This window comes from Sinocyclocheilus anshuiensis, unplaced genomic scaffold (genome assembly GCF_001515605.1).
Source record: "Sinocyclocheilus anshuiensis isolate Anshui unplaced genomic scaffold, SAMN03320099.WGS_v1.1 scaffold1460, whole genome shotgun sequence".
Taxonomy (NCBI): Eukaryota; Metazoa; Chordata; class Actinopteri; order Cypriniformes; family Cyprinidae; genus Sinocyclocheilus; species Sinocyclocheilus anshuiensis.
In genome coordinates, this window is record NW_015542407.1 from 299,930 (window position 1) to 310,692 (window position 10,763).

Sequence of the window (10,763 nt, forward strand, 5' to 3'; positions counted from 1 at the left end):
AGTGTTAAATGCTAACTCTTTGTGTCCAGTCAGTGGTCGTTAAAGGTTTGGAGAGGAACATCGGCAGTCTGTACGAGGCCAGACGTCTGCTGCTGGGCCTGGACTCCACTGAGGTTTCCATGACAACCAAGAATGTGTCTGAGGTCTCCATGAAGACCAAGACCCCTGTGGACCCTCTGGTGGCCAATAATGGAATCACAGGCTACTGGATCAATGTACTAATGCAGTAGCTGCGCCTCACTGAGACAGGTGTGTGTGTGCGCGCGCGCGTCATCCTCTTTAATTAAATTAATGCTTGTTTGTTGTGCTAAATAAATCTTCAGGTGGTGTGCCCTCTCCTGATGCCGTGATTGGCTTTCTTTCTGGGAAGCCCCGGCCTGCGCCTCCTCCCGGATTGGCTGTTTCCTCAGAAGATGGACGGATAGTGGAGTGGAGTCCAAATTAGAGAAGGTTTTTATGACCATCATGTTTATGATGGACATACTTGTGTACTGTATGTATGTATCTCACCTGTCTAGAACATGTGTTGCTCATATTTGACCCCAAAATAAAACAAATTAAATAATAATAAAATAAATAAATAAAAAAGAAAAATGTTTTCTTTATGTATTATATATAATTATATCTAAATTAATTATAATATTAAAATTCTATTAAATTTTTAATTTATTAAATTATTAAAAATATGTATTATAACACTTTTAATATTAAAATATTTGTTAAAAATTTAGTTGTAAAATATTCATACATCATGGGTGTATTATTTGGTGCTTTTAATTGAATGCTGATAGATACTAAATAATAAATAATACATAAAAACTTAAAAATCTATAAGATCATACTAATTGATCAGCTGATTGCATATGCTACTTATACATCTTCAATTAAAATATGCATTTAATAAAATGCTAAAGTAAATGACATTTATTTGACAGTACAAATGTTTGAGAGTAAACAAAACCCAAAACTTTGATAATGTAATTGTGTCAGATTCCAGAGACTGAGGATCAGCCGACACAAGCAGAGACGGAGCCCTTTGTCACGTCACGTGCGGAGGTCACAGAGGTCAGAGAGGTCGTTGTCAAGCCGTCTGTCTCATCGAGGAGAGGCAGCCAATCAGAGGCCTCGAGGGAGCCGAACCCACCACTCACGCCTGAGAGGTAAAAGCCTCCATCCTGAACAGGGACGTGTGTTTGGACAGACAGTCAGACGATGCTCTGGATTCCACTCTAGAATATGATGTACAGCACTGAATGAAGCTGTGTGTGTGTGTGTGTGTGTGTGTGTGTGTGTGTGTGTGTGTGTGTGTGTGTGTGTGTGTGTGTGTTTCAGGTCAGTGAGAGTGGAGGTGAATGGTGTTTATCTGAACAGAGACAGACGCTGTAGTCTGAGAATTTTCCCATCTGTGGACGCGAATAATGAGGTACAGCACTTTCACATTTTTAAAATGAAGACAAAACTGCTTGCTGTAGATGTATTGCATCTTCTGTATGAATAATTTTTCAGAAAGACAGATTTAGCACAAATAAAATAATTTGTCTTACCGTTTTTTTTAAGACAGTTTTTGTTTGCTGTTTATTTTAATAGGATCATGAATATGAGAGAAAGAAGCTTCTGGCAACTCAAGGTTTGTTTGTTTTTTATTGTAGGACTTGAAACATTAGTGCAAAAAGATGATTGACAACTTTTTTATTATAATATATTGTATTATAAATACAATTTAAATAGAAAATATAATATATTTTGCACATAGGAAATTAAGCCAGTTTTAGGACTGTTAGGTTTTTTTGCATTGTGGCATTATTTTACAATAATTTAACACATTTTTATTTATTTATTTATTTATTTTTTAATAATATACTACTACTACTACTACTACTAATAATAATAATAACAATATAAGTAATCTAAAAATATATAAAACTGTATAAAAATATTGTACTATTATAATATAAAATTTTTATTCAGATCTTTTTGATAATTTTATAAATATAACAATTAAAATAATATATATATAAGTAATATAAAAGTATATAAAACTGAACAAATATTATATAATTAACATACTGTTATGAAAACAAGTAATAATATTAATATATAACAATATGTAAAAAACATTGTTAAAATTTGTAAAGTATTTATACACCATGGGTGCATTTGTTATGTTTGTAAAAAATTAGCTTCTGGCAACATATATTATGTTATTACTACTAATAGTAATTATTGTTGTTGTTTGTTTTTATTATTATTATTATTATTTAAAAATTCAAATATTCATTTAGTGCCATTCATTAAGTTAAATTCAAATAACTGATGATGCTGATGTACATGACGCAAATGACTAATTTGGATTTTATCATGCCTAATATAGATTTCAGATTCACCCTCATATTTACTCCGGAGTTTTACTGATCAAGATCAGCTTGACATATTACAGATTGATTTTCTGCATATTTTTCAGTGTCTCATATTAAAGCATAATCTTTGTGTGTGATGTGACGATGAAAAGCCCTAAAGTTGAGTGATTTAAGTTCAGATTGTTATTCTGGGCCGTGGCTGGATGGAGTCGTGCCGCCGCAGGCTCCATCTATTTGGCATTCATCATGCTGTATAAAGCTCAAAATGGATTAAAGAGCTTGAGTGTGCCAGAGAGGTGATATAGGGGAGCCATTTAAGCATTACGCAGTGCCAAAGAGGGTGATAGAGGGACCCATTTCAGAGTAACACACTGCCAGATTTATAATGGAGTGCAGCCACTGAATATGCAGGCAGATGAACAGTCACACACACAAAACACACGAGGAACCTGACATCAAATCATTCCACTACATTCATCTCTTCTGCAACTCTTTTTCATTTCAATTTGTAAAGTATTTATACATCATAAGTGTATTTATGTATTTATGTTGTCCAAAAAAAAAAAGAGAAACAACTCAAGATTTGTTGCATTGCATTCAAGGTTTACAGTTTATCAGTTTATTTGATTAGTGATTAAAAAAAAAAAAACATGAACATGAATTATTAATATTTCTGTCTGATGTGAGTGGGTTTGATTTGAATTATGTTAAGTAAATTATGTAAAAATAATTAAATCTGAATAAATAAATAAAATATATTATTTGACAAACTTACATTACATAAATGTGTAGTTAGTTAACTCTTAAATTATAACATTTCATGCTTGCTTCAGGAATTGCCACAGAAAATATCAAAATAATATTGTCCTACTAATCTCAAGATGATTTTGATTTTATAATTTCTATTTACATTTTAATTTTAGTTAGGTTTTTAGTAACTTTGTTGTGTGTTTTGTCATTTTTATTATTATAATTTTTTTTGTTTTTAGTTATTTAGTACTTCAAGTTAAACTAAAAGAAATTGAGAAATGGTGCTTTGTCAACTAATTGAAATAAAATAAGTCACATTTAATATTTTCATTTATTTCAGTTAACATTTATTTTTATGTTTATTTTTTAATTGTCTTGGTTTTAGTTTTAGTTCATGAAAACCCTGTTACACACTCCAGAAACTGATACAGTGACTTTTAAATAAACTCCCACTTAAACCACTTCATTCACACCGAGGGAGAGGGAGAAAGGTAGCAGCACATTTTTCTGCATGACTGCTTTTGATTAAGTTGCTTAATTATGTGGCAGGTGTTTAATAATGCAGGGGGATACACACACACACACACACACACACACAATTTAATTTTGGCTGCTGTTGTATGCCAGTGTAAATCTGGACGCGGTTCTGAGCGTATAATATTTCCAGGCATGCACGGTTTTGTGTGTGTGTTTCATAATGACTGTGATTTAATCTGTGAAAATGTGTGTGTTATAGCCATGCAGCAGAAGCCCGTGATGACTGAGGTTCGAACCCCTACAGACACCTGGAGCGGCTTGGGCTTCTCAAAATCAATGCCCACTGATGCTGTAAAAGAGCTGAGAGCCGTGAGCCGCCGCTGCTACAGACCCTACCACAACCAGCAGGTACACATATCTACGGTTACATTTGTGCATTTAGCAGCCACATTTATCCAAAATGACTTACAATAGAGGAGCATTAGCAATTCTTCAAAGAACCAACAGTATTCAGCTCAGTCCACCAGAAAGGATCAGAGAGGGTGAAGGTTCTGGAAAGCCACTTTTTGTGGCATGTTATGAAAGAATAACAAGGTGTTGTGACTGTAGCTGGTGGGAGGGAGACATCTAGCTTTCTAAATGAGGACATAAACTGTTTTTATACAAATCAAATTTGGCTTTTCAAAACTCTAACACTGAGTATCAAAGTTCAGCATGTGCGTCAACACAGTAGCATCACAGCAGTGAGTTTTGCACCAGCAAACACCACTCACATTTTCTTCATTATATGTAAAAAAACAAGGATATACTGTGTACACCAATTAGTGTTTTAAAAAAAAAATTAATACTTTTATTAATCAAGGACACATTAAATTGATCAAAAGTGACAGTAAAGACATTTATAATGTTAGAAAATATTTATACAAATCAAATTTGGCTTTTCAAAACTCTAACACTGAGTATCAAAGTTCAGCATGTGCGTCAACACAGTAGCATCACAGCAGTGAGTTTTGCACCAGCAAACACCACTCACATTTTCTTCATTATATGTAAAAAAACAAGGATATACTGTGTACACCAATTAGTGTTTTAAAAAAAAAATTAATACTTTTATTAATCAAGGACACATTAAATTGATCAAAAGTGACAGTAAAGACATTTATAATGTTCAAAAGATTTCTATTTCAAATAAATGCTGTTTTTTGAACTTTCTATTCATCAAAGAATCCTGAAAAAGAAAATGTTTATGGTTTTCATGAAAATATAAAGCAGCACAACCGTGTTCAACATTGATAATAACCAGAAATGTTTCTTCAGCAGCATAAATCAGCATATTAATGTGATTTCTGAAGGATTATGTGAAACTGAAGACTGGAGTAATGATGCTGAAAATTCAGCTTTGATCCCAGCAATAAATTACATTTTACAATATATTCACATAGAAAATAATTATTTTAAATTGTAATAATATTTCACAACATTACTGTTTTTACTGTATTTTTGCTCAAATAAATGCAGCCTTGGTGAGTAGAAGATACTTCTTTCAAAAACATTAAAAATGTTTATTCCATTTTTTTTCTTTTGGGGTATCTCAGAAAGTCATACATGTTTGAAATAACTGATAGTAACTGTAATAGTAATATAGTAATAACTGAAGTAAATGATGTCAAAAGTTTCAGAGACTTCTTTGAAAAACATAAAAATCTCACCATCCACAAACTTTTGAAATAATGGAATGAAGTTCATCAAAGTTCAGTTACATGAGCAACTGCACATTTCCTGAGTGTAAACATTTTAAATGGAGGTGTGTGTGTGTGCGCGCGTGCGTGCGTGTGTGTGTGCGCGCGCATGCACTGAATGACAGACTGCACAATTTACCCACCTGTGTGAGGAAACTAGTGGGTGATGGGTTTATGAAAAGATTAATTTCTGATCAGTTGAATACAGTGAGTCTGTACACAAACACACACACACACACACACACCTGCATTCAGAGCAGTGTATTAATGGAGAAAAGTCTCTAAACTCCAATCACAGATGTGTATGAGCACACAGTGAGCAGCACATCCCTGTTCCCTTCACTTCCACCCTCATTTCCTCTCCGCTGGGATAATGAGACTCTCTCAATTATATATATCTCAATGGAAGCGGTTTAATGCCACACTGCTGCACTGATTGAATCTGTATTTGATTGTTACTGCTGTTTGAATCACACTATTTCTGGAAATAAGTGAAGCCCTGTGAAGGATTCAAATTGAAAAGTTATTGAAATCTGTTTGTGTGTCTTTCTTTCTGTTGTGCTTTTTCTGTTCATAAAGTGTAGTTCAATCAAAGATGAACCTTTTGTCATTGTAGCGTCTGAACCCAAATATAGCATCAAACACACAATATATATTTTGTTAGCTATATTTAACAAATACTCTGTAACACCCCTCAGTTAACAAGCCATAAGCGGATCTAAATATTTATAATTAATTATAACTAGTTATGATTAATTATTCATATTTTCCCATGAGCTGATTCGCTACATCATCGTTTACTTATGTTATTTCAAACCTGAATGACTTTCTGTCTGCTGTGGAACACAAAAACAGATGTTTTGCTGCTCTTGTAATAAAATCTATGTAATGAAAGCAGCCAGTGGAAAAAAGGGAATAATTAAGATATTTAATGTTTTTGAAAGAAGTGTCTTCTGCTCTCCAAGGCTGCATTTATTTGATTAAAAGTACAGAGGAAATAAGTAATATTGTGAAATATTACAATTTAAAATAATTATTTTCTATGTGAATTTATTGCAAAATGTAATTTATTGCTGTGATCAAAGCTGAATTTTCAGCATCATTACTCCAGTCTTCAGTGTCACATGATCCTTCAGAAATCATTCTAATATGCTGATTTGCTGCTCAAGAAACATTTCTTATAGTTATCAATGTTGAAAACAATTTGCTGCTTCATATCTTTGTAAAAACTGATACTTTTTTAGGGTTGTTTGATGATGCAGCATTTATTTAAAATAAAAATCTTTTGTAACATAAATGTGTTTTGTCATTTTTGATCAATTTAATGTGTCCTGAATGGTAGTGTCTCACAGTTACTCCACAAAAATATGGAGTAATGGCTGCTGACAATTCCGCTTTGCATCACAGGAATAAATTACGTTTTAAATATGTGACAATAGAAAACATCTATGTTAAATTGTAATAATATTTCACATTATTACAGTTTTACTGTAGTTTTACTGTATTTTTAATCAAATAAATGCAGAATCGATGTGAGCAGAAGAGACTACTTTCAAAAACATTAAAAAATTATATAAAAAATATTTATATACAAGTCTTCTGAAGTCATATGATGTATGTGAGGATAGACCTAAATTTAAGTTGTTATTTCTCATTAATAATTCTCATTATTCTCAATTCCACATAATGAAACTTGCTGTCACTTTTTTTCAGTTTTACTATTATTATTATTATTATTATTATAATAGCTTCACAGAAAGTCGTTTTCATTTTTGACTTTTTAATAATGGTCACTATCGTATTTGTCTGGTTTTAGTCGTGGAGTTCACAGAGTGGAAAGGAACGCGGTTGGAACGACAGCGACTCGGAAAACTGGAGAGAAAGACATGGATCTGTGTCTTCATCACCACCTCCGTCATCATCCTCCTCATCCTCGTTCCCTCCCTACAGTCTGTCAGCATCCCGAACATGCAAGTGTGCTGCTAAACTCACCGCTCTGCTCTTTAATTGCAGAGGGTGTGACATCTTGTTTAATTAGCAGTAACGATTAAATTAGTTTAGCTGCTCATTACACAATTTAATTCTCCCAGCAGCTTAATTTCAAGGTGAAACAATCACTTCGCTGAAACGTGTCGAGATTCCAGGACCTACTGGGAAATGAAAATATTATGAGCTTCTCATTTCTGACCTTTGACCTGCAGCAGAAGGATATCTGACCGGCTCTGAGGGCGGGGCATCCAGACATTTGATTGGCAGGTCTCCCAGTCCCTCCCACGCAGATGATCTTATTGAGTTACTGGCACAGCTGGGTCTAGAGAAATACATCGATATTTTCCAACAACAGGAGGTAAATACACAACCCACACACACACACGTCCCAGACGGCACACCCACAGACACCCATGGCGCTATTATCTGATGCATATCACACACAAACCTGGCTCTAAGGAGTCAGAGCGCACAGGTTTATTTTAGTCTGCCTGGAAACAAAGTCATGTCTAAAGATTTGAGATTGAACTAGTCAGTGGGTTTACCAAAGTTCAGATCTGTAAATGATACTCTGTTTTGTTTGAGCTGGTTCGTAGCAAGTAAATTAGATTTCCATGAGAAGAACTGTATATCCTACAGTTTTCTGTCAGTGAAATGAGTCAGTATTTACACTGCAAAAAATGATGCAAAATCTTGATTAAATTTGTACTGGAAAATACAAAGTAAGATTTTTTTTTTGCAAGAAATATAGCCTTTAATAAATAATAAAACTTTGAATTAGGTTTATTTTCATGACCCCATTAGCTTATATTTGTTCTTTAATTTTTTATATTTTTATTTTTTATTAAATACAATTTTAAGTAAAATGCACCTTTATTTAAGGATGTTTATATATTTTCAGTGTATTACAGACAGAAATTCAGATATGTGCAATTATTTGAATGTTTTTATATTTTTAACACACATTGACTTTTTTTTTTAAAGATTATCCTTGAAAATTAAGTATTTGTTATTTTTATTATTGTTGTATATATTTATTTCTGTTTTAATTAATAATTCATTTAACTAAAATTGCTATTTTTGAAATAACTAAACTCACAGCTTCACTTTGCAGAGTGAGACGCACAGACGCAATTCACACATGCAACTTACTTGGTTTGTTCACATATACGAGCTGAATCGCTCAGACAGCATTTGGAGGGCTCAAACGAACTGAGATAGATGGATAGATAGATAGATAGATAGATAGATAGACACACATACTGTAAATATGTTCTCTCATCTGTCAGATCGATTAGGATTTGAAGGAAGTGGGAGTGAGCACGTTTGGAGCGCGACGCAAGATGATCCTCGCCATCACAGGTCACTCTCATTAACCAAACTAATGGTAATGGTTATTATGGTGGATAAATATAAACAGTTGATGAGTTTTCATTTGAAACTTTTCTGCATTTTCCCCTCAACAGATTTAAACAAAAAGAGGAAGTTTCCAGAAACGTCCAGTGTAAAGTCAGGATATCTGGAGGGAGGCGCAAGTGGCCGTCTCCCATGGATCATGAATGAGGATGTGGCTGCCAAGAGTAACCGTTGGTGACAGGACGATGTGACTGCTATAGAGTTTCCTATAATGCACCTGGGGCCAGTTTGTGCTTCCTGTCATGTGGCCCTCAGGGACCAATCAAAGTATGACATGATAGATGATTTCCATATAAGACAGAGAAGACAGATGTGCTGTGACTCTCAGAGGAAACATGCAGAGAAGTGTGACCTTCAGCGTGAACCGACTGCCTGCCTGTCCAGAACCCACACTTAGTATGCAAGTCTCTGACTCTCTCTACCTCTGTTTCTCTGTCTTCTGTTCTTCTATGCAAAACTTCATTTCATTTATGTATTGTTCAAATATAAGAATACTTTCAGACCATGTTTAAATGTCAGTTAAATTTGGATATTTCATTAAATGAGAACCAAAAACACGTAGTTTCCTGTATTAACTTTAATGTTGGATTTTAGAGTTGTGGTGTCTATTAAAGACAAAAAATAATCAAAAATAAAAAGAAAAGTAATATTGGATTACTGTAAGCATGCATTGATCACAGGATAAAAAATTGACCCTGTAAAATTAGTAATACAATAATTATTTTAATAAAAAAATATGTAATGATTTTTCTTTATTTTGTGACACAAACCTTCATTAAAATAAATAATAAAATAATTATTATTTTAATGTAAATAGTTTTTGTGACAAAATCTTTATTAAAATAAGTTACAAAATAATTATTTTAAATTAAGTAATTTTTTTGTGACACAAAACCTTCATTAAAATAAGTAAAACTATAATTATTATTTTAATTTAAATACTTTTTTGTGACACAAAAAACGCAGCCCATAGAGGGCGTCCTATCACTGCCTGTGCCTCTATGATAGCTTCAATTTTGTGCATTAAAACTTTCTGGGAATAATTTTTCCTAGGAAATGAGCAAATTATATAATTTCATAACCTTTCAAATTACCAGCTCGGCACAGTTCTCTGTTAAATAAATATACTGTGAGCTAAATTAATAATGAACTGCTTCTATTCAGCAGAGAAAAATATGAAACCACTCTCAATATTTTGGCGCTGCACCCCAGTGCACAAGTGAAAGTTTTCAATTAAAATTATCTGTTGTGAGTGTGCTCAATGTTTCTCTCATTTACAATTTAATGTATCTCCCGTTTTTTCGTTTTTTTTCCCGAATACATTGTGCAGATTTCTGCTGTGTCAATATCTTGGCTGTGGCTGATGGGGATTTTCACACTCTTAACACTTTAAAAGAGTAAAATGTTAACAGCACATAATCAGAAACCACACTACTGACCTGCATTACCCACGTTAAAATATTGCCACTTAACATTAACAGCATTAAGCCAATGGAGTGGAACGGAATAAATTAAACACACACACACACACACACACACACACTCACACATACAGGACTGCTTGACAGAGAAACTGTCTCATGTCCATGAGTGTCTTGCCACAAGACTGTCTTGTGGCAAGACAAGAGTGTCTTGCAATGTTAGAACCGTTAACCCTTTATTTACAACCAGCACAAATATTTAACCAGTCACAACATGTCAGCTTTTTCAGTTTGTGTGACTGTAGTGCTGATGCACTAATGCACACGCAACTGTCATTAGTTCCATTACAATGCATTTATTGCAGTTTTTTAAAAACGTCTAGCATGATGTATTAATGTAGAGCTCTCTAAAGCTGTCTTCTTTACACAATTGAGTTAAGGCTGCTCTGAAGCTTCTACGTATTCTGTGTACGGATTCAGCACTGCATAAAAGCCAGAATAATGCAGCTCTTATTCATATATATATATATATATATATACGTATGTATGCATGTATATCCTGTATAATATTGCATTTTTCCTTGCTTTACATTTTAGTGTGCAAAAAAACCTTA

General features: G+C 33.5%; 1 pseudogene; it reads left to right on the forward strand.

The window, feature by feature from the left end:
• LOC107693055 (protein bicaudal C homolog 1-A-like) overlaps positions 1-9,275 on the forward strand; it is a 24,337-nt pseudogene extending 15,062 nt beyond the window's left edge.
• Positions 9,276-10,763: the final 1,488 nt, after the last annotated feature.